This window comes from Diadema setosum, chromosome 15 (assembly GCF_964275005.1).
Source record: "Diadema setosum chromosome 15, eeDiaSeto1, whole genome shotgun sequence".
In the NCBI taxonomy this organism is placed as follows: Eukaryota; Metazoa; Echinodermata; class Echinoidea; order Diadematoida; family Diadematidae; genus Diadema; species Diadema setosum.
Genome location: NC_092699.1, coordinates 14,283,155 through 14,292,081, shown reverse-complemented (window position 1 = coordinate 14,292,081; position 8,927 = coordinate 14,283,155).

Genomic DNA, 8,927 nt, shown 5'->3' with positions numbered 1-8,927 from the left:
CGCTATGCAAACTTGAATAACTCTGTACTCTGGGCTTCAATTTGAATCAAACTTCGAGGGAAGAGTGGTCATACAAAGTTTTACCAAGTATGAAGCTCACCTCAAGGATAAAGGTCACAGGCAGGGGTCAATGAACTTTCAGGGCCCAATCTTAAGTTTTTAGGGCGCGTTTCGATTATGGGCCATAGCGTTTGATCCGTAAGTGTATTTGTGACCAAACTTCGATGGTAGATGTATCTTGGGGAGTTGATGGTCACCACAAGGTCAAAGGTCACAGGCAGGGGTGTTGCGACACGGATTGTCGCCCCTACACGGATTGTCGCCCCCGTCACGGATTGTCGTCTGGCGACAATCCGTGACGAGGGCTGGCGGCACGGATTGTCGCCCGCCCTCGAAGCACATTTTGCTGGGTAATATCGTTCTGGACATAGTCATTGAAATACTAACACATAACTAATATGGCTACATCCATGCAAAAATGCCATGAAAAAAGTCATGGTGAGGCTTCAAGGAAGTGTGTATGTGCGCGCGCACATGATAATTTAGTGTCCGTTTGTGCCTGTGTGTGTGTGTGTGTGTGTGTGTGTATGATGGAAGAATGTGTTTATTATGTCAGCTTTTTGCGTATGTGTTTTTTAGCTGCGCGTGGGTAGGGATACCTAGTAAGCTGTTGCTGGCATAAACGTTGATATTGATTTTATCAGCAGCTTTGACTTTGATGAGTTTGTTTGGCGGTTTGTTTATGAATTCGGAGTGGTGCTTGCGTGCGGGTGGATGCTGCTTTTCTGCGTTCGGTCCATTATGTCTTATATATCAATATTGGGAAGTCGTTTCATCAGGAAGGAATGTGGTATCGGTTCGGGTGTGTGTGTGTGTATGTGGGGAGGGGGTTACATTTCGTTATTGCAAAAGTTCGTTATTCTGAAGGCTCTTTAGTCCGAAGGTTCTTTATTCGAAGGTTCGTTATTCCGAATTTCATTTTTGGATCAACGAACCTCTAGGTATATACAGGTATTGTGTCTGCACGAGACATATTGTGACTATCTATGGTGTAGCAGTAAACAGCATGTTTCATTCATTCCATAGTCAGCCATCTCACCGCCACCATTCCACTGTCAAGTTCTTATCGTTCTCTGGTTTCTTTCTCTCATCATGATCTTTGATACACCGACATCTACTTTCTGTTCCTACTTCCTTTCCGCTGTCCCGTCATTCATCATCACCTCATCACACCATATCAGCAATATATTGTAAACAACACCGGAAAGTCACCGGGTCATGTTTTGTAAATATAGTGTACAGTGATACATCAAATGTACATGTGTTGGATTGATATACTGGAGAACAATGAATAAAGCACACTTGCGTTTTGACTCCAGAGCAAAGCAGTCATGCCTCCTTCATTCTCTCACTGAGTCTTAGAGTCCGACTTCATCCTCACACACATAGAAACATAAAAATGGCGACGAGGATCAGACGAGAGTGTACAAGAGACAAATCACAACGCCAGCGCCGTTCACATTGACGCTCATCTTGCCAGCCACCACGTCGATGACCTCCAGCGTCAATATCCAGAAGTTTTTGCCGGTTTCGGCAAGCTCACCGAATACAAGGTACGTGTACATGTTGATCCGAACATAGCCCCTATTGCTCAGCCAGCCCGTCGGATACCGTTTCACCTCCGTGAAAAGGTGGACAAAAAACTTCAAGAGCTAATCGACATGGACATCATCGAGCCTGTGTCAGGCCCGACATCGTGGGCGAGCCCGCTTGTGGTAGTTCCAAAGCCAAATGGGGACATACGAGTCTGTGTAGATATGCGAAAAGCCAATCTAGCGGTGAAAAGAGAGCGTCACCCGATCCCCACCCTAGACGAGACCCTTACCGCACTCAACGGTGCCGCGGTATTCTCTAAGCTAGATCTAAAGTGGGGATACCACCAAATTGAACTCGAAGAGACCTCACGAGATATAACGACATTCGTAACACATCGTGGTGTGATGCGTTATAAGAGACTGATTTTCGGATTGTCATCAGCAAGCGAGGCATATCAGTATGCCATACAGACCGCGTTGCAAGGACTGGAAGGCGTAAAGAACATCTCGGACGACATCGTGGTGTTCGGGAGGGACATCGCCGAGCACGATGCCCGCCTCCACGCCGTGCTGAGACGACTCAGCGACCGTCACCTCACCGTGAATCCGGAGAAGTGCATCTTCCGGGTGCCGAAAATCAAATTCTTCGGCTTCGTGATTTCGAGAGACGGCATCGCAGCCGATGACGCTCGAATAGCGGCCATCAAAGAAGCTCGACAGCCGACAAACTCCTCAGAAGTTCGCTCGTTCTTGGGATTAGTGAATTATTGTGCGCGACTGATCCCAAATCTTGCCACCATTGCTGAGCCCCTTCGCCGACTCACTCGCGCGGACCAGCCATGGATTTGGGGTCCTGAGCAGCAGCAATCATTCGACAGACTTCGACACGCCCTGACGAGCGAGGAAGTCATGGCACATTTCGTCACGGGAGCACCGACCGAGCTACGAGTCGATGCCAGCCCCGTCGGTCTTGGTGCTGTTCTTACGCAGACGATCAACGGGAAAACACGCCCAGTCGCGTATGCTAGTCGCACGCTCTCTGATGTGGAACGTCGGTATTCGCAAATCGAACGAGAAGCGTTAGCTGTCGTGTGGGGTTGTGAGAGATTTCATCTCTACTTGTACGGAACTGAGTTTGTTCTCCACACCGACCACAAGCCGCTCCTATACATCTACGGACCGCATGGTCGACCACACGCACGCATTGAACGATGGGCCCTACGCCTACAGCAATATCGCTTCACGATTAGGCATATGCCAGGGAAGACAAATCCAGCTGATGTTTTGTCACGTCTACCGATTGATCAACCTCATCGCGATCGAAATATCGCAGAAGAGTACATTGACGCAATTCTGACGTACGCAATACCACGAGCACTTTCGCGACAACAAATCACCACAGCCTCCCTTGCCGACTCCGAAATCCAACAGGTGATCGATGCGGTGAATACAGGCAAGTGGCCCGACAACCCGCGATTATCCGCGTATCAACGAGTTCGCGACGAGCTATCGACGAAGAATGGTCTTCTTCTTCGCGGAACTCGCATCGTCATCCCTACTGTGCTGCGAAAGCAAACGCTCGACATCGCACACGAGCCACATCAGGGCATTGTGAGACTGAAGCAGGCCCTACGCACGAAAGTTTGGTGGCCGAGAATCGATGTCGATGCAGAGACACTAGTTCGAAACTGCTCAGCCTGCCAAGCTGAGATGCCAGCTCCTCCCTCTGTGCCTCTCCAGCCATCGCCCATGCCTCGCGCTCCGTGGAGCAGACTCCACATCGACTTGTGTGGACCTCTACCGACTGGAGAAACGCTTCTAGTCATCGTAGATGCAGCTACGCGGTGGCCAGAAGTTGAAATCCTCAGATCAACGACATCGCAAGTGATCACGTCGCGGCTAGATAAAATCTTCGCGCAGCATGGATTTCCAGACGAAATCGTGACGGACAACGGACCGCAGTTTATCTCGCAGGAGTTCGCGGAATACATGAAAGCGATCGCTGTCGAACACCGCCGCGTCACAACCTACCATCCACAAGCAAATGCGGAAGTTGAGAGATTCAACGCTACTCTCATGAAAGCGATTAGAACAGCGAGAAATAGCAACCGTGATTGGCATCGAGCTATGCTAGCTTTTCTGCTCATCTATCGCTCGACGCCTCATCCGGCAACACTGGCGACACCGGCAAAGCTCCTATACAATCGAGAGCTTCGCACGAAGTTGCCGTCAACGCCAACGCCAACTCGCAGAGCGTACGCCAGTGCGAGACGACACGATCAGCGATACAAAGCGAACATGAAGGCGTATCACGACAACAAGAAACGCTCGCGACCACGGAATGTCAACCCGGGGGATCATGTTATCATCACGCAGAGAAAGCGAGACATTTATTCTCCTCGCGATTCGACCCCAAACCGTGGGTAGTTATCGCGAGAAAAGGTGGAAGCGTAAAACTTCGCAGGGGAAACGAGACAGCGATGAGATACATGTCGCAAATACGCCAAATCCCCGCTCCACAAAAGCCAGATTCGCGAGAACGCGACGACCACATCGACTTCGACCTTCACGATGACACGCAGCGTGATCGTCATACCGCTCCGCAGCAGAACGCTTCGACGATCACACAGACAATCGCGACCACCAGACAGACTTACATACTTCAGGTCAGGTGTAATCATGTGAGCACTCTTGTGAACTATAGTGAATTCCTGACTCGTTAACTGTAAAGTAGACTGAAAAAAAATATAAAGGAACACTCAGCGGAAAACTATCAGTGCCACACGAACTGTAAATATCTAAATAACTGTAAATATGTGTGGCGCTCCGACAAAATGAGTCATAAGTCGCACGGGGACTTTTCCCGTAATGAGCCGAAAATGAAGGGGAAGCACTACTCGGGTCGAAATTTTTTTATGACCGATTTTGATTCCTTGACGTTTTATCTATTTGTACAGAAAATTTCAGCGTGTAAAAATGAGGACAAGTGTCCCAAATCACAGTTTTTCTGAGACAATTTTTTTCGGTTACATTTTTTTTCGAACGCTCGCCTTTGCGCTGCGTTTCGCACCTATTGTTCTTGCCCCGATTGAGACTCCGCCTCCGTTGCTAGGGCGTATGCTAATGAAGCATTGCTCTTGACCCCATTGAAGACAAAACAAAGCATGGTGCGCGCGGCGGCGTCGGCGGCGGCGAGGGCTTAATTACGCAATAACAGTGAGCTGACCAAGGCTATCGATTGCATGACCAGCGAGTTGCGTTTGATACATGCACCACATTTCATGAAGTGGTGATTGATGTGACGCACAAATGGCGCTGAAAAAAAAAAATCCAACGAATGATCACGCAAAATTTACGATACTTTATCAATGAGCTAATACATGATCACATATCGAACTTGAAACCTCTCTCTATGTGTGTGTGTACTTTTACAACTTTTATTGGCCTCATTAATGAATTCATTAATGTATAACTGTCGTTCCCTGGTATGTGACTTGGTGTTTAAAGTTCATCTTTGGAGATATAGCATGGCATAAGTTGTCAATTATTCTCGTCTTTATAAAGTCGACAATTCGCATGATAATTTAAGCCAAATGTGTGTAATGCGTAATTTTATTTCCCCGGTTAATAAAACTTATTGCCCTATTTTCTTATGATGGTTTGGGCCGCAACGGCATGAAGAGAAATCGGACGACAAACATTATCAATGCCCAAATAGCTCGTGTTCCCTTTGGAGGATATTCTGACTCTTGTCATTTGTGTATTAGAAGTAGGACCTATGAGAAAGTGACAGAAAGCTATGTCGCTACTCAAAAGTGTTTTTCTTCATTTTTTTTTAAATCAGAATGTGTGTAATGATAGTTGTTTGTCGTGTCTTACGTGTAGCTGACATGTGAGAGGTCAATGCGAAGTAGCAGCGCTAATTGCCTATTGAATTGTGTATTCTGGGGAATTCCGAATGAAAGAACTCGGACGACACTGTTCACGCCTTGTATCCGAGTAAACCCGGCATCAACGAAGCCTTGAACAATGAAAGGTAACTTCCTGCTATCACGGGGTGGATAATCACGCAACCAGTACAATTCTTTTTTCGCTATTGATAGCAGAATTAGTGACGTAACGGAGCGACAGTGTTGGAGGATCGGCATTATGTCTGCTAATTTGTAAAAGATTTTTTTTCAGTCCCCTTTTGTGTTCAGAACCACAGCCAGGGACGCCATCTTACTTTATCTCCTACAAGCTATCGTTACTATCTTAAAACGTGAATTTTATGAAAGGTTGAAAGTGATCGCGGAATCAGTTCTTCTGCGTGACACAAGGCTTTTATAATAGCATACCAAGCTTAAATCGTTTACCTGTATAGAAAGGGCGGGAATACACACTTATCGCAATCATCCGGATTTGAGAGTGATACACTCTACTATTTTTCTTCATCTTTCCCCCGACAAAGACCATGGTAATTCAAAACAAACAAGCAAACAAACAAGCAAACAGACAAACAAGCAGTTGCATTATATCAGAACGTACAGAATTATTGTGGTTCATGCATAGGTCATCTTTTGATGTATAGTAGTCATTTGTTGTCGTTTTTATAGCATGTCCTAATAAATGCCTTTACGAAAACCCAACATAACTTTTATCAAGGAGGGAAGGGAACTTAAATTTAAATATAACATAGTTTATAGAAATCAGACATGTAAATAAGGCAGTCATATACATCCGCATGGCCGATTGTAATCTCTTACTTTGACTATTAAACATGATCGCCTGCATTTACGTGCTTTTTCTAATTTCTTGAACTTTGCCTCATTTTCTCTTTTTTCTTTAAAGAATTGCTCGCAACGTTTAAAAATCGTGACGCAGTCCGCTTTCCCACAATTAAATGTTCCATTTGATTCGTCACTTATTGTTGGTCGGGTGACGACAAATGTTGGAAACTCGAGCGATAATACATGGCATTTTGTTTTGTTGGGTTTCGTCTCATTGCTCAAACGAATTTTGACTACGATTACAGAGGTATCATCTACGAGACTTATCTGATGGTTTTTAATACAGAAATGATCATCAATCAGCAAGGATTAATCAACAAGTCATGAATTCACTTTACCCATCATGTCTAATCGAACTACGACATTGTTGAGGTAACCGCGCCTTTTTATTTTCATAGTTCAAACTCATTCTTGGCATAATCCAAACAAATAATTCTTTATATAATTTCTCAAAATGCTCAAAAGATGGCCATAGTCAAAACTTTCTACAAGGATTGCACACGGCAATCTTTACTGGCCTAAACAAGTTTTCTAGAGCTATCAGTTCCCCCTATGACGATGATGTCGTTTGCGTTTCGAACTTGTACCGAACTACTTTCAAAACAGCTATTTCCTTTATGGGTCGATTAATGAACCAGTCTTTTGAATTCATAACCAACATTCGTAATCGTAACCATACAGTACCATATTGCTGTCAATAACAGTTGGAAAATGTAAATGCTATCATAGCATGAAATAAATGAGTAACGATTATCTTCATACATTCTAATTCCTAAGTGATGCCGCTGCGATAATGACACATGGTTTGACTACTGCTTCAAGCAAATAAAAGGAAAAAGGAATGGGATATACTTCTAATGATGATACCACCCCTTACAATGCATTCCGCTGTATTTGGTAACATTTGGTTACGTTTCTGTGCGCTTTACGTACGGAAAATAAAAGGCAGATTGATTCCATTAACATGCTAACACACAACGCATTCAAAATGTTTTTTGAAATACACAGTGTACAATGTAATGTTTTAGTATACGTGTTGAAACTTTGAATTTGCGAGTCCTTTGTAAAGTTATAAGGGTTGTTACATTATCAAGCAAAAATTACAGTATATAGGGATTCGGATTTGCTCAGAAGACTAAACATGCTTTATATGGCGATCGCTCGCAACAGAGACAATCCGTTTCAGTAGATATACAATGTAATTCTGTTTTCATAATGAAAGAGAAACGTAAAGAAGTCAAGTTTTTAACTTCATTTAGCTTTCTCACCAATTGAACTTGATTTGATCTGCCATGCATGATATCGCTGTATGTTCTATTAATTCTATCAAATTATTTGATTGGCGTGCTTGTTTTTTATGCGGAGTATTACAGGTAAGAATAGTCACTAATTCATTGAAGTTCATATTATTCTTTGTACGATTATGGCGTGTTAGTTGTTTTGTGTTTTCATTTTTATGATAATATCACGTGTGTATCTGATTCTGACCACGAAAATATGGCGACTATCTAAATGCGGAGTATGTACTGTAAAACTAATGTCTCCTGCCAGTATAGACAAACTAATTTCTAGTCTATCCCCGCTTGAAATGGAATCTAAAAAAAAAAAAAAAAAAAAAAAAAAAAAGAAAAAAACGAAGTTCGACTTTCAGCAGATTTCAACCGTTTTGTATAGTGAATGATACAATAATGATTGTATCTCATGGAAGAAAACTAGTCTCCTTGCCTGAATTTTAGCTGCTTCCTTTTCAAGCTTGCGGGAAAGAAATAGCTGAACATCAATCGCAATCATAAGGAGAGGCACATCCTTAAAAATAAACACAGGAGTACTGAGACATATACTACTAAATAAAAACGGGCCTCTTTGATGTTCTGCAACATTACGACCATGTGCGTAATTTAAGGGTTTTTAGTACACGCAAAGAATACGATCTCAAAAGACGACTATCGTTAATTAACTTCATTTTGAACCCCCGCCTACAATGGGTTCTCAGGTTCTATCTAGATATTGGTACTTGCTAAACGCATCCTCTTTAGTTTCCATTGACAACAACTACATGGGAGGAGAATGGAAGCAATCAACGCCCTCGCTAAAAGACGCTTCTCGTAAGACGTATTGCGTGCCCGCCTATGCTACAATAGGTACTCAGGTTCGAATTAGGTATTGGTACTTGCTAAACGCATCCTCTATAGTTTCCATTGACAACAACGTGGGAGGAGAATGGAAGCGATCAACGCTCTCGCTATAGACGCTTTTCGTAATACGCATTGCGTGCCTTTTTTCTTTCTACTGTTTCCTATTGTTTGTGAGTTAAAAACTTGCGGCAAACTACACCGCAGCCGACACACAACGCGTACCGACTCATTCATGCGGCGGCAGCGGCACGGACACAAACGTACCGAAGTTTACATCGGACGACCGTATTGGTCAGAATCGTTAATGATAGACCTGTCCTGCGATTGGTTAATTATCTTACACACCCAAGCTATCGCCTTATACGGTAGTGCGTGCGATGGAGCGTAAACACCGTCGCTAAGCAGGACTGTTGTATTGTTTCGTCCCG